Source organism: Neofelis nebulosa, chromosome 1 (genome assembly GCF_028018385.1).
Source record: "Neofelis nebulosa isolate mNeoNeb1 chromosome 1, mNeoNeb1.pri, whole genome shotgun sequence".
Lineage (NCBI taxonomy): Eukaryota > Metazoa > Chordata > Mammalia > Carnivora > Felidae > Neofelis > Neofelis nebulosa.
In genome coordinates, this window is record NC_080782.1 from 88,915,476 (window position 1) to 88,937,986 (window position 22,511).

General features: G+C 37.6%; 1 long non-coding RNA gene across 1 annotated transcript in view; it reads left to right on the plus strand.

The window, feature by feature from the left end:
* The window catches only part of LOC131510424 (uncharacterized), a 30,866-nt gene extending 12,057 nt beyond the window's left edge, over positions 1-18,809 (plus strand). Inside the window, exon 4 of the long non-coding RNA XR_009261051.1 lies at positions 16,274-18,809. This is a non-coding gene — a long non-coding RNA (uncharacterized LOC131510424). The remainder of the gene's footprint in view (positions 1-16,273) is intronic.
* The last annotated feature ends 3,702 nt before the right edge of the window (positions 18,810-22,511 follow it).

Below are 22,511 nucleotides of genomic sequence, written 5' to 3' on the forward strand. Positions count from 1 at the left end.
TGAATGAAGGAAAGGATGAAGAAAAGTCTGCTGATAAGTCCACCATAGTGATATAATGCCCCTACTTTTATACATTAGATTATTTATGTCTCTTTTATTATTATAAATATCAGTTTGACATATTTCCCTGGATAATTTTTCTCTGCACATCTATGATTATTTTCTTAGTTTATATTTCTAGAAATAAAATTGCTGGGCTAAGGATAAGCAAAGTGTTAAGATTTTAAGTATTACCAGAAAGTTTGTGACAACTTACACTCATCAACAGTATTTCAAATTGCCACATTAGTCAAGTCGGAAATAGATTTTTGTCATTTTAAAACAACATTATCAGTCAAGAAATTTTACCCCATTTTAAATAAAATGTCTTTGGTTGTTAGATATATCTAATATTTCATTGCATAAGCACACAATTATTTTCATGTGTTTACTGGTCATTGTCATTTCTTCTTTTCCTTTGGTTAATTGTTCATGTACTTGCCAATTTAATATTTTAAGGTTTTCTATGAGTTCATTATATACTAAGAAGTCATTTAATTTCTTTTTATTCATTTTGTAAGTATTTTCAGAGTTCATGGTTTTTCTATCACTTTTGTTTATTGTATTAAAATTTCCATGTGATGTCAACTTGAAAACATTACCCAAAAAGTAGAGATAACATATATATAAATCTATTTGTGCATCCCCCAGCTTCCACAATTATCAATACATGCCTAATCTTGTTTTACCTCCCTACCCTCAGTTCCTCTTTTTACCTCTTCCCAACTCCTGGTTATGTTGAAGAACATTATATCATTTAATCTGCAATTATTTCAGTATGTATCTCTAAAAGACAGAGACTGTCCCCCCTTTTTAATTTATTATTGAAATATGGTTGACCTATTTTTTAAAGACTCTTCCTTTTCCATATAGTCTCAAAACTAAAATAATAGTTTATGGTATAAAACAGAAGACTTTCAATTGTTATGTAACTTTAATCTTTTTCCTTAAGGTTTCTGCTTTTGTTGTTATTCTTAGAAAAATTTCCCTTCACGATCTTATAAAAATATATCTAGCTTCCTCTAGGATTTTAATGATAGTCTTTTAGAAAGTTTTGAAAATACAGCTGAATTAATTAAAAAAGAGTTGAATCTCATATGTCATGCATATCACTCTCAATATTATAGTGTAGAATATATTCTATGTATATAGAAATATTTTAAAATGTATTTTTATAAAATTAAACCATATTATTTTTTAAGCTGATAATTTAGTCATCCCATGTCAATGAAAATTGACCAACATTATTTTCTAAAGGTGTATAACATTCAATAGTAAAACTGTATCATAATTTATTTTGCCCAATGTCTTAATGCTGAATATTTAGATGGAGTAAGATTTTTTGACAATGTAAATCATTAATTAGGTTAATTAAATAAATACTGAATCCCTCTGGTATGCCAGACACTATATTGGCACTGAAGATGCAAAGGTGAGAGAAAACACACACACACACACACACACACACATGCACACAGTGCAGGTTCCTTTGTGGCATATGGCTTAAAGTAGTCATGAACATTTTTGTTCACATATCTTTGCATTTAAAAAATTGTTTATTTTGGGAGGTAGGGGGGAAGGGCAGAGAGAGAGAATCCAAAGCAGTTTCCTCACTCAACATGGAGCCCAATGTGGAGCTTGATCTTATGACCATGACATCATGACTTGAGCCAAAATCAGGAGTCAGATGCTGAACTGACTGAGCCACCTAGGTGCACATTTTTGTGCCATTTTTAATTGTTTTCTTTGGATAAATTCCTAAAAAATGAAAAATACTTAAAGTAATTTTCATAAAGACTGTTAAATTTTCCTACAGAATGATTTTGACATTCTACATTAAAAAAAATTAATGTTTACTTACTTTGACACAGAGAGAGATAGAGCATGAGCAGGGGAGGGGCAGAGAGAGAGGGAGACAGAATCAGAAGCAGGCTCCAGGCTCTGTGCTGACAGAGCCTGACGCAGGGCTTGAACTCACAAACTGCGAGGTCATGACCTGAGCCAAAGTCAGACGTTCAACCAACTGAGCCACCCAGGCACCCCTTGCCATTCTACATTTTAATCTGCACTATATTAGTGCTAGTGCCAGGTATCATTGCTTTTTTCAATCTTTGGTAATCTGATAGGTGAAAAATGATTTGTCACTGTTATTTTCCTAACACTAAATGGTAAAGTATTCCATTTATTATTAATGATATTAACTACTTGTTCATATGCTTATAAGACCTTTGTATGTCTTCTTTTGTGAATTACCTGTTCATGTTCTTTGCACATTTGTTTCTTATTGAGGTGTCTGCCTTCTTACCTTTTATAGTTTTGTTTTTTCAGTTAAAACATTGAGTGTCTCACAGCAATGATTACTTATGGAGGTTATATATGTAAAACCATTAAAATATTTTGTCATTTGAAGTCTGTAGTACCAATGCAATAATAGTACCAATGCAATTGGGAGACTTTTCTAAATTGCTCAACAGTGTCTACATAAATATCTTTATATGGGAAGACTCAATTGAAGGCACCAATCCATGCATAGGTGAAATGCTTCTTTAGAGTTAAATGTAAAACAATGATAGTTTTGTGTTGGAAGATAGAAGAAATGGTGATTATGGAATTGCTAATGGGTGATAGAGGGTTCTGATTTAAAAATGGTAGTATTGATGAAAAATCATTGCTATCTGTCCGCTGTCATATTATACAAAATGATGTTGAGAACTCAGAATAATTCTTAATGTGTGTATAACAAAAGTCACCAATGCAATTAGCACCCTTGTGGGCAATATCAAGAGAAAAGCTCAAAGATTGAATTATTGTGGATATAAAATACATTTTCACCTGTGACACAAATTGGCTTGGAAACATAGACTTCCTTAGATTAGACTCTCTCTAGTTGGTGAATAGGGAACTGATTTCAATTTCTAGGACCATTAATCTTTTACCTTTTATGGGTACTAAATTATCTTTAAATTAAAACAAACAAACAGTATACCTGTCAGACTGTATCTCAGAATAAACACAGGCTGCCAACAACTTGTAATTAGGACCTCTAACCTGATCTACTTAAATGGCTTTGACAAGTAGAGGAACATAAAACCAATTTTCATTTTCAAAGAGGAAAATAACTTTTAATCAAAAATTTGAAAAAAATGACATACTTTCAATTTTTTTTATAAATAGTATATCACACTGAATTTAACCACATTTTTATACATAAACTGAGTGATTATCTCTTTTGTCTGTGCCACATTTTTTGTTGTATTTGTTTTTATTTTTGTTTTAATGTCTTATACCCAAATTAAAAGTAGTAGTGTGAAGGTGGAAGTACTAACATTTTCAGCACACATGGAATCAGTAACACTACATTTTAAACCATATTAATTGTCAACCTGAATGACTAATGTCTTGAGAATGTTCTCCATGTCCCCTACCCAGCATGCTTTGGTGGAAAGCGGCTTTAACCAATGGTAAGCTACCAACCACATAATTGCCAGCATGAAGGAGGGGCAGAAGTCATCTTAGCTATTGTGGAAAATCTACTAAATTTATTGTTGTTGTTGTTCTGCTCATTTGCACTGGATAGAGGGAAGCCATCTAGATTTTTCCTCTGCTGTCACTTAAAAATATTAAGGAAATAAAGGCTATGGAAGGAAGTCAGTTAAGATCATTTAAGTAGCATGTGATGGGATGGAAAACCTGCCTTAGTCACATACAGCCTGAGTCACATGACACAAAATTCCAGAAGTACTCTGGCTGCATGTACAACTGGATACAAGGATCAAAAGATCTCATTAAGATCCTATTTCTCTTTCCTCGGCTTTTACCTCTTCAGCTGTATTCATAACCAGTCTGTACCCTATTTTCTTTCAGAACTCTTAGCCTTTGCTCTGACAGGACTGGCTTAATTCAGATGTCCATTACTGAATCAGCATTGTGGTTAGGGAAATCCTTGACTGTACCCGGGCCATAGGCTCCAGTCACAGGATCAGAGCAATCAAGCCCCTTGTAGGCGATGTGGAACCAGAGGAGGGGAGGAGAGAATATCCAAATAAGTGGATGTAGAAGGAAAGGGGAATCAATGTTGTGGAGGCAAACCACAACACTACCAACACTACCGTCTGGAGTGTAGAGTTTTCTATTCTTGGACTCTCATTCTTTTGTATTATTGGTGCTCCCCAAAGAAACAGCCATAACCATCAGAATAAATTTAGACAAGCTTTCTTGTCACACACCCACAAAGAAGGAGTCAGAAATACAATGGCAATACTGAGAGGTGAGTTTAAGAGACATGAACATCTAGAAAGAATTTCATGTGTAGTGATGATGTTGTCCAGATCAACTTAATACCCACCAACCCTTTGTAAAATTTTTCATGCCCAGTAACTTTGGTAAGATATTTTACTTTTCTGAAAGAGTAATGAAACTATCTTGATTGGACATGAATATTACTATTTTTGCAGAACCACCTTCAATAAATTAACTAGGAAAACTGCATATTTTGTCCATGTATTTAAGGAGGATAACATTTGTAAATGAGAGTGGATTTTTCATTTCTTAAAGAATACCCATTTGTAGGTGTAGGATTACTTTTTAAACCATTATACAATTTTTAAAACAAGTGCCAAAAAGATTGACTATATCCTCTTTAAAACTTTAAGAGGACACCTTTAAGATTTATCAGTTTCTTGCAAAATAGGGAATACCATCCTAAAATATAGATAACCCCTGGCCAAGAAATGCTGTGTTATCTGCAAGGTGGTCTGCAGTGGCCAAATATCTTAGTACTTATATTTCAGTACTTTTAGCAACCCCTACTTGCTGCTGATGATTAAGATTTTTCATTTTCATGTAATTTTCAAGATAAGAGTTGCAAGATTTTAGATGCCCCAACAGAATGTTTATTATGAGTAAGAGAAGGCAAGTGGCATACAGTAGAAAATTTGGGCCCTTTCTGCTGTGATTATTTCTATTAGTGAGAATTGAGGGGGAAAAAAAGACAAGTAGTTACAGGAAGACTGTTCTTCAAAAACTAATCCTTGAAAAAAAGGAGTTGGGATTTTAGCATTGTTTCCTAAGCCACAAAGAGCTCTGGGTGGGTAAAGTAGGTACGTATGCACTCCTGGAGAATTGAGAGAGGGAATGGAAAGACTTTCAAATCAAAACAGAGTTAGATTCCTTCTACAAGCGTTTTTGAATATAAAATTATTATTCCAGATCACTAAAAATAATTGTTTTGACTACTCGTTGCAACAAAGCTGTAACAAAAGTTAAAAATCACACTTCAAACTGATTTTTGCTACCCAGCAGAAATGCTACCCTTTAAAGAGAAACTCAAGAGAATCCTTGTGGAGACCAGAAGAGGTTTTGTGATGCTTCAATATGTCCTAAAAATATAAGTGTTACCTTAGCAGTTATTTTTATTTATTTTTAGCAAATTCATGGTAGATGTTGTGTTAACAATCAGTGCTGTAATCCATCTTTTATTCTTTTCTAGGATAGTGTTATATATTTTTTGGATTGTCAATAATTTTTTAATAGACATGTCAGTGAATTACTATCATTCTGAGGACTCCCGTCCTGGAATTGGTTATTGTGCTTCTCCTCAAATTGTTGTGCTGAACAGTGGAAAATCAAGCACAGATATAAAAATGCATTTAAAAATATTTTATTAATTTGATTTTTTTCTTCTTTTTTTTAAAATTTTTTCTTTTAACGTTTATTTATTTTTGAGACAGAGAGAGACAGAGCATGAACAGGGGAGGGTCAGAGAGAGAGGGAGACACATAATCTGAAACAGGCTCCGGGCTCTGAGCTGTCAGCACAGAGCCCGATGCGGGGCTCGAACTCACGGAACGCAAGATCATGACCTGAGCCGAAGTCGGACGCTCAACCGACTGAGCCACCCAGGCGCCCCTCTTCTTTTTTTTTTTTTTATTATGACTCAAGTAATGCTTGATAGCATCTTTTCACTTTAAGGATATGGCATAATTTGGGGCCTTAAGTAAAGAAGGAAGAAAAGAACTTGGGGAAAAAGATCATGCCGTACTGGGAAGAATACAGGCTGAGAGCCAGATAGACATGTGGGGATCTCAGCTCTGCCATTTGGTAACTTGGGGTAACTTAGCTCTATTGATCCTTGGTTTGCTAATCCTGGAGAACACACTGGTTATGTCTAATTAAAAGGGTACTGTGGGAAGTAAACATGCTAGGCTTTGTGACGTGCCTAGCAGAATCACTGGTAGGCCATTGCCAATGACTGCCAGGAGATCATAATAAATGCTAATTATATTATTTTATCATAATACTTATTTTAATTAAATATTTACTCAGAAACCAGGGGCACCTGGGTGACTCAGTCAGTTAAGCATCCAACTTTGGCTCAGGTCATGATCTCACAGCTCATGGGTTCAAGCCCCACAATGGGGTCTATGCTGACAGCTTAGAGCCTGGAGCCTGCTTCATATTCGGTCTCCTTCCCTCTCTGCCCCTCCCCCACTCATGCTTTTTCTCTCTCTCTCAAAACTAAATTTAAAAAAAAATTAAAAAAACTTACTTAGAAGCTGAACAAAACTTTAATCATGCCAAAAGACAACCTATAATGCATATAAAATATATAATGTACTCTAAATGTATAATTGTTCATACATAATAGACATTTATTTCTAATGCATGTAAATAAAAAATAGGTTTTCCTGTTGATAGGCTAGGTAACTCAGGGACCTGGTTTCCTTTCATCTCTTGGGCTCCTCCATCTTCAAGTCATGACTTCTGAGGATGTCATGCTCATTTGTATAAATATGACATAATGAAAAAACAGAGAAGAAGGTACTTGAAAGGTTTCCATGGGTCTTATCTGGAAGGGCATTTATATTTCCCTGGCCAGAACTCCATCTAACATGGTCGCATCTAACTGCAAGGTGAGATCAGGAATGGAGTCCAACTGCCTGCCCCAAAAGAACGTGATATGTATTTAAGGAACAGTCAGCCAGTCTCTGCCACATCAAGAAATTAACAATTAAAAGGTTAACATGAACAAAATGTAACAAATTTATTATAAATAACTGAACACATTTAAATACTATATTTATAATTTTATAGTGGGTTATATTATATAACTGGACTAGCAAAAGAAGAATATATACTTAAAATAATTAAATCTTAATGGAAAATGGTGTATTTGAGGAGGTTTATAGAAGAGGAGTGCAGAAAAGTTAGGTGGATATAGTTGGGAAGGTGATGTTGCATTCTGGAGAATAGTCTGGGAATATTCTTGCTCAAGCATTGAGATATCCATCCAAAAATGACCCCTAGAGCTGTGTGCCTACACAAGTGAAAATTCACAGCCTCCACCACAATATCATCATGCATTTTTGGAAACTTTATTATCCATTGGACTGCTTTTGGTATTTGCTTCAAGCCCCAGATGGTAAGCATAGAGGTGAGATAGGGTCGAAAACAGAAAGTTCTGGGGTGCCTGGGTGGCTCAGTTGGTTGAGACTCTGACTCTTCTTGATTTCAGCTCAGGACATGATCTCAGTCATGAGAGTGAGCCCCACATCAGGCTCTGCACTGAGCAGGGAGCCTGCTTGAGATTCTCTCCCCCTCTCTCTCTGCCCCGCCCCTGCTCACATATGCATTCTCACTCTCTCTCTCTCTCTCTCTCTCTCTCTCTCTTTCTCAAGGAGGAAAATCGCAGAAAGTTCTAGAAGGAATTTTAAAAACTCAGTTGATTTATTTGGGAGGAACCAATGCAATAGCTCTTACTGATTTGTAGGTTGGGAGGAAGGAACTCAGTTCAATCAGGACATCTTCATATTCTCAACATTAGTTAGAACCTACTAAGAAAATTTATTCAACATGAAAAATTTTAAATGATCCAATTTCCTATTTAGGTTATTTTTATAATGAAAAGAACAAAGAATTGAGGAGAGACTAAAATAGTGTTTTTATAGACTGGAGAGGCAAAGGCTAAGGGGTTAGATGGCTGAAGCTCATGAAATCATAAAGGATATTGAGTGAATATAGATTATACACTAAATCCAAACATGTGAGAAACAGGTGGAAATTCTTAAAGCTTGAATCTGATAAAGGTAAAACCTATATACCTTCTTTCCTGGTTGTAGTTTGACTAAAATATTTTGAGCAAGTGTCCAAGGTTTTGGACATAGCGGTGTGTTCTCATTTTCTACTTCTATATGAATGTCTCTATTTTATGCTCAGAGAACAAACAGAATTGTAATTTGTATTTTCCAATTAGCATACATGATTTAACGTACTTGGATATATAAATCGATTTCTTTGGGAATTTAGGGGCACACCATCCTGTTGATGTACTCCTCCACACTATGTTCAGTCATTTGGAGGGGCACTGCACCCTACATGAAATACTTCCATTAACTGCTGACTTCCGAAGCTAATCCTTTTTACATTCCTACTTGATCCTTCTTATGTCAAGAAGAAAGTCTCAGTTTGGTGTTCATCTGTCTTTAATGCCTACCACTTGCTAACTTCCCTTTTAACAGAGAATAGGAGTTCAGTAAACACCTGAATCTATGAAGAACCTGGGGTAGATTTGACAAGACTTCACTGGAGAATGTGAGTCAGTTGAACTCATGTTAGAGAATCTGCAATCCACAGATCCAAGATGTTTCCTATGTTAGTTTACTCAAAAGTAGTGTGTACATGGAAATGTTATAGCATCAAAACCTAAAATATAGGCTTCAAGAAAGGTTAATCTAAATTCATGGATATCAGAAAAATATCAAGAGGTCTCCGGGTGTATCCCTAACCTTTTGAGTTTCACATGATAGAAGACCACTATCACATGACCTGCTCCTTTATGCTCCTAGAAGAGACAGAGTATTGGATGGACCATGGTTCAGACCCACTAGACTAATTCTTGTGCTTTTAAGTAAAATCCTCTGTTTCTTTGAAAAGACCTCTTTTAAATTGCAGATGAAGCTGGTCTGGGGAAAGGTGTCCCTAAAGAGAAAGTAGCGTAAGTGCCCATGTTAGTACTATCTTACTGTGTGCACAGGATAAATCTAATGCAGATTGAACTAATCTAAAGTTCAACATCTGTTTCATTCAAAGTGGAACATTTGAAATTCAATGCAAAGAAGGACTTTCAAGCCTGGCTTTTATTCTGTACAACTAATTGCTGTAGTCAGTTTCCAGTTTTTGAGTCCATAAAGCCCCTTACCTAGTCTCAATAAAGGTCCCATAAAGTAGCATTATAATTTGATGAGTGTTTTATAGGTTTCATTCTGTTTTAAAAAAGAACCATTGTATATAATTTCATAAATTTTTGAATTTAGTAATATTGAATATCAGTAATGTTAAACACCATGGTTAAAATCCTATATTTTGGAGCTGGACAGACTTGGGATACAATTTCACATTTGCTACTTAGTGATTTTAGGTAAGTTGTTTAGACTCTCTAAATTCCAGATTCTTTTTTCTTCCTACAAAATAGGCATATAAATAATATCTATCACACAGGTAACTTTAATGAACTGATGTATTAAACAAAGTAAATAAGCTGTTAGCACAATACCTCATAAACAGTAAGGGGTCAAACATATTAACTGTAATTAATAATCATCATAGTAACAGTTTTATTCAGCACTGATCTTTTGATTTAATAGCTTGTTTAGAGAACACAAACACTCAGGTTAAACGCATGTTTAAAAAGAGTCTCTTGATGTTTACAAACATGCAGATGTTTGGCACAATGGAAATAAAAGTAAAGAAGTAAAAGTAAGAATTTTAATTTTTTTCTGGAAATTTTGATTTTTAACACCCACAACAATGACATTATAAAGTATGTCCATCTTAGTCTTCCTTTACTCACATTTTCTCTGACACACTCTTTAGCTCCCTCTGCCCTAGGCGGTGTTCTGCTCCCCACTCCCCTAAGACAATAGAATGTTTTAAAACTGGAGGGCAGGAGCTCAGGGCTCATCTCTGGGACAACCCCCACTGACTCTACCACCTTTCTTAAGGAGAAACTAAAGCCCAGAGGAGGATGGATCAGTGGTTTGCTCAAGTTCAACTGAGTCTGAATTTTTTTTAATTTGTTTGCTTGTTTATTGAGAGAGAGAGAGAGAGAGAGAGAGCGAGCGAGCAGCTTAGGAACCGGGGAGAGGAGCAGAGAGAGAATCTCAAGCAGACTCCGGCTATCAGTGCAGAACCCAAAGTGGGGCTCCATCTCATAAACCATGAGATCCTGACCTGAGCAGAAATCAAGAGTCATATGCTTAACCAATTGAGCCACTCAGGAGCCCTCAAGTGAGTCTGAATTTAAACTCTACTTTTCACCCTCATCCCAATGCATCATACTGGTCCCCAAAACTGAGAGGGCTCAGTATTTTTAATAATCACAGTATTTTAATAATCACTGTCAATGATAAAGATATAGGAGTGTATTTTGTTTTTTTAGAATCCGTTAATTTTTTCTAAGCAGTGTTCCTAAGGTAATTTCCAGAAGATATTATATATAAATTATTGTCTATTAATATTTATATCAATTATTTTAATATAAAATTAGTACTAGCACAATAGTATTGTTAATATTATTAACATTTATATTAATTATAACATCTTAACCTTACATGTGTATAATTTTCTTTCTAAGTAAAGAATTATTTTGGTGTCACCAGAGAGCACACCATTTTTACGAAATTCCCAGACAGTATTTAGTTGGGGAAAAAATTCTTAAGATGACATACTAAACCTTAAAGAAATAACCAGCTCAGACCCCAAATTGTGTGGAAAAAAAGTCTCGTTCTGTAGTTCTATGATGCTGGGATTAGGCAAGCAGCTGATGGCTTGATCAGTCAGGGGCTAACCTGAAAACTGCCGACTTCCTGGATGTGAGCCAAAGGTTGCCCTTGGGGTTGAGATAAGCCAGTTAATCTCCTGACTGAAACAACTAGTCTAGACATTGAATTGCTCTGGCCCAGTACTTGTCAGGGATACTGTGGAATGACTACATTCTAATTTTGCCTAGTGTGTAGTCCTGGAAATTACAAGGGTGTTTTAGGCAAGAGTGTGGTATAGTTGCTATAACTTGACTAATTCAGCTGCCAGGCGGATGTTACATAAGGTAGAGTGTTGGGCTTATGTATTTTTTTTTTTAGATCAGTTCCAGTCACTAATGGAGAGAAAACAGCTATATAATAGGTCTAGCTTGTTTTATTCATGTGTAAGGATGTAATAAGGAATCTGTAAGCTGGTATTAGCTGTGCTTCTGATCCTCTGAGAGGTTCTTCTGACTGTGAGAATCCTTAAAAGTTGTTGAGAGAGTCATTTGGGATTACTGTATGCTGATGACTTTGAACTGGAAGACACATACAAAATGAAAAGAAGTCTTTCTAAAGAGTCAGCACAAAATAAAGGCAGTCATTGGACATTAAGCAGAAATTTGACACAAAATTCTACCGTTACCTGATATTTTGATAAAAGAAATGCTAAAACAGGTTAAGCAGTGAAATGGCTGTTGCGCAGGCCCAGAACTCTTCAAAGCACCCCAACTTCAGCCCAGAGAGCATTGAAGACTCCAACTTCCAGTTGGGTCTTGCTCCATTTTGATATTTGTACCATATCCATTCAATATTAGCCCCTATTTCATTTAAGCTATTTTGGGCTAACAAGATGAACAAAATCAATTCCTTTCTTTAACGACTTTATGTTCTAGTAAAGATGGTCACATCAAATAAGAAAAGACTATCATCAAGAAAAAGGTGAACAGCCATCATTACATAGTTACTTGGGAATTGAGATCACAGCTGAAATTTAAGACTTGTTTAGAAATCTGTCTCCCTTCATTTTCTTACTTACTCTACATATTCTTCTCATCATCTGCACCTACAGCTACTACTTGTGTTTTATGTACACTACTGTTTTCCTCTCTAGCCCTGTTCTCACATATGCTCTGCTAGCCAAATGTATAATGAATAATTTTTACAAAACTATCTCAAAAGATCTTTGAGCAGAACCCATTGCTTATCATATTTGGATGTAATCCACGTGAGTTGGCTTTACCATATTCCACCTAGCACCAACTTGAACTCTTGTTCTCTGAGATCCCTTCATTTCCCTCAGCTCCATGTCTAATTGACCTCTAAGTTTAATTGCTTCTATCCACTTGACTCATCCTCTGCTACAGATTGGATTCTGGGATGCAGATTCTGCTTCATATCAATTTCTATGGAAGGAAAAGACAGGAATTAGGATTGGGTAGAGGGTAAAGTTGAGCTGTGATGCGGGCTCTATAGCCTCAGCCATAAAAAATCTTGGGGATAAGACCAGTCCTAGATGCCAGCAACATAGAAGTCCCTGCAGTTCCCTAAATGTATCACATTTATGTCTCCACCATTCTATTCCATTTACATGGAAAGCCCTTTTCTTTCCTTATCTGTCTGCTGAATTCATCCTAATCGTTCTTCAAAGAGTCAACTCAACTTCATTTCCTTTAAATGGCTTTCCTGGGGCACCTGGGTGACTAAGTTGGTTAAGTATCTGACCTGATTTCGGCTCAAGTCATGATCTCAAGATTCAATTTGTGAGTCTGAGCCCCACATTGGGCCCTATACTGACAGCGCAGAACCTGCATGGGATTCTCTCTCCCCCTCTCTCCCTCTCTGCCCTTCCCCAGCTTGTACTCTCTCCTTCTCTCTCTCTCTCTCCCTCAAAAATAGATAAGTAAACATTGAAAAATTAAAAAAAAATCTGTCTTATAAAAAAAGTGTCTTCAACATTTCTGGACAAAGTCAAGCACTTTCATTTCTGTAGGCTCTCGTCGTGAGCTGTAATTATTTTTCATTTGTCTCAATCTCTACAATGTAAAAACTCAAAGGACCAGTATATTATAGATATATAAATTCCATGTATATTATAGATGCACAAATTCATCTTGTATCCCCTATGATTAGCACACTTCCTGGCTCAAAACTGTGTGTTTCATAATGAGAAAGAAAGAAAGAAAGAAAGAAAGAAAGAAAGGCCTTTCTGTACTAACTGTAAACTTTATTCTAACCAACACCAATAATTTCTTTATTGAGGCTTTCTTGAACTCTGTGTCTAATTATTTTGTCAACACAAAAACATTATGATTTGTGAAATTTATTCTTGATATACTTTGGCTTTTGCATGACTTTTGGATCTCTGTGGAAAAAAAAAAATCACACGTTCATAATTACCAACCACAACGGTTCCGTGATAAAATGGACCTGCCTGGTAGGGTGTAGGAGTGAGAACCTAAATGGCCTTAGGCTAAGCTCACAAGAGAAGTGCTGGCAGTAGTTATTCAGAGGCATTTGGGCCAGTTAGGGGCAGTCAGTATGAGGCTGACCCATAAGGAGGCAAGAAATGTATATGTCAGCAGGTGACTGGAATAGGGTATTGGGGAAGGGAGAGGACAAGGGCTGTTTGATGACTCCTTGTGGCAAAGCAAAGGGATTCAGGCCATCAGCCTGATGAAGGCTGATCCATCAGAATGAAGGCTTCTTCCAGGAGATCCAGCCATAAGTAGTGGACACCCATTCACAGCTACTGGCACTCAGAGGTTGTGGACAACCCTTGGGAGACCTAGTGTGAGGAATGCATCCAACTACTAGTTTTGGAGGTGCCAGGATTAAAGCAGAGAACCAAGCAGGAAATTGGAGCAGCAGGAGGGAGACGTGGGATATTGGGACAGGGCTGTATGGCAGAGGCTTTGCTACCGTGGACAGAACGGGAGTTTATTACGGAAAGGAGAAGCAGCATAACAGTGGGTCTGGCAAGAGGGTTGACTTGATGTGGAGGTACTGAATGAAGCCTCTGTTGTCTCCTCAGGTACAGGTTTGGGAGCTATTTGACAAAGGCTTGAAGCTATAGTTTGTGAGAATGACCTTCAGTACTAGAGAGATAATGGACAATAAATCACACTTCATTTTAGTCAAGATCCAAGGAACCTATAGTGTCAAAAGTTTCTTCCACTAATAGCCATGAATTATCAAGATATACTCAAAGGTCTAGTTAAGGAATTTATTTTGTGACTGCATTGAAAACAAACTCCTCAAATAGCTCCATCCTTACTGTGCTGTGACCTGTATACTCCTAATGGTTCAGAAGAGTGAAGAAAGAAACGCTGGAAGAGAATGTGTTTAAAAATACACATTTAGGGCGCCTGGGTGGCGCAGTCGGTTAAGCGTCCGACTTCAGCCAGGTCACGATCTCGCGGTCCGTGAGTTCGAGCCCCGCGTCAGGCTCTGGGCTGATGGCTCGGAGCCTGGAGCCTGTTTCCCATTCTGTGTCTCCCTCTCTCTCTGCCCCTCCCCCGTTCATGCTCTGTCTCTCTCTGTCCCAAAAATAAATAAAAAATGTTGAAAAAAAAAAAAATACACATTTAACCTGTTCCTCAAAGCCATACCTAAGGTGAGAAAGGTGCTGCAAGAATGTAGGAGGAGGGCTCAGGCTGACTTCTAAAGGAGGAAGAAAAAGCATACCTTGTCTAAAATGAAAGCAAAATGTAGTGACGTGGTGATATTTTATGTTCACAACTAGGTCATAACTGGGGGACTGCATTTCTAATGAGGTAGCGGTCAGGCTAGGCTGGGAGCAGGGAGAGGAAGAGCAAGGCCTCTCCCTGTGTACTCATTCCACCTGGGACCAAGTAACCACGGAAATGTGCCGCTTATCAGGAAGAATGGGTGCATGAGGTTGGGTCCAGCGGTGGGCTGGAGGGAAAATCAAGAACAGAGAATGACTTCCTGTGTCATCTTTGGCCTTTGTATAGTAGGCTGCTTATATTTGTCTTCTAGAACAGAGATTATTTTTATTGATCGTGGAATGGCTATGTGATGTGTCATCTTGGTTGAACTCCCTTCTCAGAATTCCCCTTTGAGTTTGCTTCTGGTTCATGGGGGCTTCGAGGAAGATTGTTTCACATGACTTGGAGAGCGCAAGAAAGGCAGCAGCCATTTTGTAGCGTGTACACATCTTCTTGCAGGTATTCTGCCAAATACTAATTTTGGTGTGTGTTGAAGGAGTTTCCAGATGTAATTAAAGCCCCAAGTCAGTTGATTTTGAGTTAATCAAAAGGGAGAATACCCTGGGTGGTACTGACTTAATCTGGTGCAAGTTTAAAGAGGGGCTACGCCATCCTTCACGTGCAGAGGCTCCAGGTAGCAGATAGGAAGGAAAACTGTAAGATGGTTGCACATTTACTTGGTTGGAATGAAGCAGCAGCTGGCCTACAAATGCCTTCCCTTTCCCGTGATCTTCCTTCAGTTTCTCTGACTTCTGAGTCAGCATATGTTTAGCTCCATGGTTAAGGCCCCTGATTCTGCACAATACCCTTGTCACCAAGTTCAGAGGCAGCAAGAATAGATGTTTTAGTCTATACCTGTTGGGTTTGAGCCTCTTTGTAATCTTCATTCCTGCCTGCCTGTGTACTTTGGGCTCTAGCATTTGATGTAGAGACAACCTTGCAGAGATTGCTTAGTCTGGAATTCCCTGTAATAAGTCCACACACACACACACACACACACACACACACACAGATATGTATCTGTACAAATATGTATATATGTATGCATTTATACATGTATAATTATACCAAATATAAAATGTATATAAAAACATATGCTGCTTTTGTTTCTCTGCTCTCTCTGGGTTGGTACAGTGCCATATTTTTACCTTATTTTTGTATGTTACCTTACAGTTTACCAAGCATCTCCACATATTCCATGTTTTAGATTTCAATTTTGTGATTAATTCTAATATACCAAGAAATGAAAGAAAAAATATAGAGAATTTAGCAAAGATTTGGTATTGCCCATTATTACACATTTTGAGGTGGGAGTGAAATGGGTAGGGAAATCTGGGTGCAGAGAGATCTTAAAGAAGTAACAGATCTACAAATTCAAAAAATAATACAAAACCTATGCAACAGGTATTCTGTATTCTCTCATGTATTGCTTAGATATAACAGTTCCAATTTAATCAACAGTAGGCATTATGTCCCAGGCTGGCCACTCTCTAGAAATATTTAATCTCTTGAACAATGAAAGTCACTATTGAAAAGGTTATGTATATATACATATATTTATACAGACACAAATATTTTTTCCCCTGTAACAACAAAAGGTATGGAATACTGGAACAAAGTGATAATTTTGGAAATAACAGTAAGTTTGTAACTGAATAGGCATCAAACACCGATATTTAACTCTTCATTGTTTTTCTTCTCTTTCAGGCTTTATGAAAACCGAGAAAGCCACTGTCCACGCAGAATGGAAATAACGTTGTAATCCCACTTGGATCAGTCTTAGTGAGGACCACTAATTGCAAAACAACTTTCCCCACCATGGTTGAGGGAGGGCCCATGGGAAGAGGGCATCTGACTTAAACAGGAAGAGGAGGGTCCTCCCTCAGGATATTATGCCTGCATCGCCATGCCTTCCCACGTGGTAAAGCCGTGAGAGAGGGGTTGATAGTGGTCCACACCATGTCTTCCATAGTGCGCAAGAAAGTCTGCAGTAAGAGCCAATAAAGTGACACCACAGGGAGAGGAAAGAAAAGGGCCAGTGAAGGGGGAAACCTGCTAGTTTCGTGGGAGGTTCCAGCTGTCTCTAAGACCCTGACTCTCCTGAGGGTAGCTAAATTTTGGATTATTATAAATTGCATTTTAAAGAGCAGATGAAGAGCCCTGGGGAATAAGGATGGGTGCAGTGTTCTCCCTCTTTCTTTTAAGATTCTTGCATTCCAGGGTGCAAAGTTGAGTCAGAGTCAGGTTTGCTCAGGGGCCAGAACTTGAATCTCTATGGCCGGCAGAGATGTAAGTGGAATGGAACAGTTCTGGGGATTAATCTTTTTGCAGATTGGATGGGCCCACAGAACTGGAAGTGAGACCTGAGGTGTACTTGCTGTAAAGTTGAACATGTCTTTTCTTGAAAAGTAAGGGTAAAAATGGGGGGAAGTCATGAAAGGAGGAAGTATTTTGAGAAAATTTTAAATGCCCCCTATTATTTTGTAGTTGTGGGACTTGGGTTTAATTTGAATCTGTAAACTCTCAGAGGGCATCTGTAGGCATTTAGAAAAGGGTGGTTAATTTGCAGCAGATACTAGCTTTTGTGCAAAGGCAGAAAGATGTACTGTAACATATGATGCAGATCACTTTAGAGTAATTGAACCATGGCTTTTGCATGCTTTCGATCCGAAGCTTATCTCCATCTGAAGCCTGTAGAAAGTCTTTTCCCATTTACATAACAGGGCAAGAGATTATTACAACTAAAATTAGATCCATGAATTGCTATGCACAGTGCTTTGTAGCATAATCAAATTATGATAAAATAGCCTTTATTTCTCTATTGCTATATAATATAGTTAGGTTCTTTAGTAATTTGTTTGGAAGTAAAGGAGTGGCTGTGCGATCTTATTACACTAAAGTATCGCTGATTTTTGGCCAAATTGACAACCTTGCTTGATTGTTTTTTAGAGATGTTTATTTGAAGAATGGGAAGGATCCTGATAAGGTCTAATTTGTTTTCCTTTCTTTACCCCTGCCCTTGCCTTTAAAAAAAAATATGGGCCACAGCTCATGAGTTCTTCCTGCTTACCCTTATCACTTAACCTGATAATACCATCCCGAGAAAGTGGTTCCTGTTCATTTGATATTACCAGATAAAGTCAAAAGCCTTATGCCTTCCCAGCACTGAAGATTCCTTAGCTGTTTTCTCTCAGATTCTGAACAGGGCAAATCACAAGAACCTTGTTGGTTAAATTATTATTGTTTAGATGTAAATATGGGAGGGGAGGGAAAACAACCAAATTGTTGAGAAAATAAATGAGGAAGTAGGGGAGAGGGGAAGGTGGAAATTAAGACTGAGTAACAGCAAAAAATGATCAGAAAGAAGAGAAGAGGAAATAGATCACAAGGATATGGGTATGAGGGAAAAGGAGGATAGAGAGACAGCAAAACATAATCCAATGGAAGCCTGTAACATGGTGTACGAGCAGATTTCCATACCATTTTGAGGCTCTGAAAGTTTCCTGATGACTCTATTCAGCAGAACCCCCACTCCCGCCCCATTCTATATTACTGTTAATGCTAAAGGTAGCAGTAGCTGCAGAGGTGGCATTTTCCTCTAATTTAATTTTCAGTTACTGAACTCAGTTACTGACTCTTTACAGCCTGAGGGAAGACGAGCCTTTGTTAAAGCAGTGGCCGTTCACTTTCACTTTTCTTTTCAACCTCATTAGATTTCCTGAGGTTTAGTTCTAGACCTAAAGCACTGCACTGTGGCAAAACTATGTAAAATAACGTTTTTGGTGAAAAGGAACACCTGCAAAAATGTCACACAAATTTCAAGTTCAGTGGTATCTAGTGATGTCACCGAGTGAAATCCTTGTGCAGAAAATGCAAGTAATAGGGTATTAAATTTGTTATAGCCTGTGACTTCCTTCATGGCATCGTGTGGTGCAATGATGAGCCAGAAAGGCTTCTTGTCTGGTGGCACCTTTGTATGTGTGCTCAGTGGGTAGCACAGCCACATGGGCATTAGCCCCATTGAGGTAGGATTTGAAAGGGAGTTGCTAATCTCAGTCCACATTGGGTGTCAGAATTCTGATTTAACCCATGTAGGATGAGCCATTCCCCGTGTACAGGGAGAGTCATTACAAAAATGGCACTTTTGATTCCTTGAAAATGACTAAATCCTAGAATGAGAATGTATGATTGATTGTGAACAATAATGTAAATTATCTATAAAGGTTATATAATGATTCTGTGATCTGTCTCTAGTTACATGTCTTTCAGGGCATTGTTGCTGTGCTGGCCCAATGTGTGGCCCCTGGGTTGGTGCCCTGTCCCAGATGGGCAGGCACCACCAGAAAGGTTTTATTGCCTCAGGACTCCCTTTGCTACACACAGAGTCTCTGTTCCTCTGGTCTTTGTGACAGTTGTTTTCTCTCCTCTGGTGGGATGTAGATATTTTAAAGCCACCTAAATGAGAGAAGTCCCTCCTTTGAGGAGTGTAAATCTAACTGGATCCACCATTTGCTCAGTGCCATGGCACCGTCTGTGTAGCACTACTGAACTTTCTGTAAGCAGCAGTAACTTGAAGTGTACTGCAGACAACTTCTGCTATATCACGTACACTTGCTTTACTTGAGATACCAGTTGTGCAAGAAAAATTCTAAAGAATAATGATATTTAAGAGTTACTAACAAAAAACTTAGCTTGCCAGATGACTAAAACGTTTTATATTTTATTCTCAATTAAAGACGTGATGAAATAAAGTGAGATGTATTTGATAGTAGGAAATGTGTCAGATTTCATTTGGGCTTGTTGTAGAGTAGTATTTTACAGACTTTTGAAAAACATACAGTAAGCAGGGAGCCTGCGTGGCTCAGTTGGTTAAGCATCTGACTCTTGATTTCAGCTCAGGTCACAATCCCAGGGTCATGGGATTGAGCCCCACATTGGGCTCTGTGCTGAGCATGGAACTTGCTTAAGATTCTCTCTCTTGGGGCGCCTGGGTGGCGCTGTCGGTTAAGCGTCCGACTTCAGCCAGGTCACGATCTCGCGGTCCGTGAGTTTGAGCCCCGCGTCAGGCTCTGGGCTGATGGCTCGGAGCCTGGAGCCTGTTTCCGATTCTGTGTCTCCCTCTCTCTCTGCCCCTCCCCCGTTCATGCTCTGTCTCTCTCTGTCCCAAAAATAAATAAAAAACGTTGAAAAAAAAATTAAAAAAAAAAAGATTCTCTCTCTTTCTCTAAGATAACATATATATAGGTATACATATACATATATATACATACAAATATATACATATACATATATATACATACAAATATACATATATATTTACATATATATACATAACATGTATTTCTTAATATAATACATATATATTAAGAAATACATTTTATGTCATGACCCATTTACTGAAATTTATACAGGTCTTCCTAAGAAATCATGTGATGTGTTTTGCCTGTTTCACGTCTGTCCTGTTGTATTTATTTCATTTAAAAATGCTAGTTAGAACCCACTACCTTTATTTCATTACCCAGCAATAGGTAGTGACAATTTGTAAACACTTTTTCTAGGATTTGGAGGAAAAGAAGCAAAAAGGGTAGGAAAAAGTTCAACTTAATGCAAATTAAGTAGTAGACATGTGAGTATAGATTCTAAACACACACTAGGTGTTTTGTTCTGGTTGTTTTAAGCATTGAATTTAACTTCTGATTATTATTTTAAAAGATCTTGATGGTAACTTGTTACACTGCCTTTAATATGAGATTTCAGACCAGTTTGTATGGAAACATAGCATTAAGGCTCTGTATGATTATTATCTTATTTAACCTTCAAAATAACACTAAGAGAGAAATCATTTATCACATGAAGAAGCTGAGGTTAAAAGTTAGGCAGTTTGCATATTTGGAACCTTTCTTGCTTCTTGAGATAGGCCTGAATTGCAATATACGTTTCCTCTTAGGACTGCCTTTGCTGCAGCCCAAAGGGTTTGGACTGTCATGTTTTCATTTTCATTGCTTCCATGTATTTTTTAAAATTTCTTTTTTTAATTTCCTGATTAACCCATTCATTCTTTAGTAGGATGTTCTTTAACTTCCATGTATTTGAAGGCTTTCCAAATTTTTCTTGTGGTTAACTTCAAGTTTTGTAGTGTTGTGATAAAAAAAAAATGCACGGTATGATCTCAGTCTTTTTGCACTTGTTGAGGGCTGAGACAGGAAGCCATCAAAATCCTAGAAGAGAACACAGGCAGCAACCTCTTTGACTGTGGCCACAGCAACTTCTTACCAGACACATAGCTGAAGACAAGGGAAAAAAAGCAAACATGAACTATTGGGACTTCATCAAGATAAAAAGCTTCTGCATAGTGAAAGAAACAATCAACAAAACTAAAAGGCAGCCTATGGAAAGGGAGAAGATATTTGCAAATGACGAATCTAATAAAGAGTAGCCAAAATCTATACAGAACTTACCAAACTGAGTACCACCCCCCAAAAAAGCAACCTAGTTAAGAAATGGGCAGAAGACATGAATAGACATTTTTCCAAAGAAGATATCTAGATGGCAAACAGACACGTGAAAAGATGCTCAAAATCACTCATCATCAGGGAAATACAAATTAAAACCATGATGAGATACCACCTCACACCTGTCAGAATGGCTAAAATCAACACAAGAAACAACAGGTGTTGATGAGGATGCAGAGAAAGGGGAACCCTCTTGCATTGCTGGTGGGAATGCAAACTCGTCCAGCCACTCTGGAAAACAGTATGGAGGATCCTCAAAAAATTGCAAATAGAACTGCCTTCCAATCCAGCAATTGCAGTATTAGGTATTTTCCCAAAGGATACAAAAATACAAATTTGAAGGGGTACATGCTGCCCAATATTTATAGCAGCATTATCAAACAATAGCCAAATATGGAGAGAGCCCAATGTCCATCAACTGATGAATGGATAAAGACGTGGTGTATACACACACACACACACACACACACTGGACTATTACTCAGCCATCAAAAGTAATGAAACCTTGCCATTTTGCAACGAGCTAGAATGTATTATGCTAAGTGAAATGACTCAGTCAGAGATAGACAAATACCATATGATTTCACTCATATGTGGAATTTAAGAAATAAAACAGATGAACATATGGCAAGGGGTAGAAAAAGAAAAGGAAGAGAAGCAAACCACATGAGACTCTTAACAACAAAGAACAAACTGAGGTTTGATGGAGGGAGGTGGGTGGGAGAGGGGCTAGATGGGTATTAAGGAAGGCACTTGTGATGATCACTGGGTGTTGTATGTGAGTGATGAATCAGTGAATTCTATTCCTGAAACCAAAATTTCACTGTATATTAACTAACTAAAATAGAAATTAATGAAATAACACTTGTCAAAGTTAAAAAAAAAGTGTTAGGCAATTTGCTCCAGGTAATGGTAGAATTAGTAAATAGTTGACCAAAATTTTTCCCAAGTGCTGTGATTGCCCTCCTGCACACAGGTCCTTTGCTGGTGGTGGGGGTATGTGGATTGGAGGGCTATCAGAATTACTATCTTCCCATGGAGATGGAGATGGACTAAAGGAAAAGAAAAGGTTGATCTTTAGTATTCTAAATAGACCTCACCTCTATACGTCCAAACTTTTTCATACCATAAGTTTGTTTATATAACTTTTAACTAATGACTCAAAATGTTACAGGCAGATTGAAAAGTATACCCATTAGTCATGAAAATTTTACAAGTTAAGTAAAAGCACAATTTATTATCTCTAAAGACAAAATAAAACTTTGGAGGTATTACTGTTTCTAATAAGCTGTCCATCAGGTAAGCAAGGCATTATATTGAGAATAAGATGGGAATAAATGACACCCCCTTCTCATTCCCTAGCTCTCTAGTGACCCAGTTGTTGGACTGGAGCTGTTGTCTATAGTTAACAGCCTCAAGTCAAGGAAATTGGG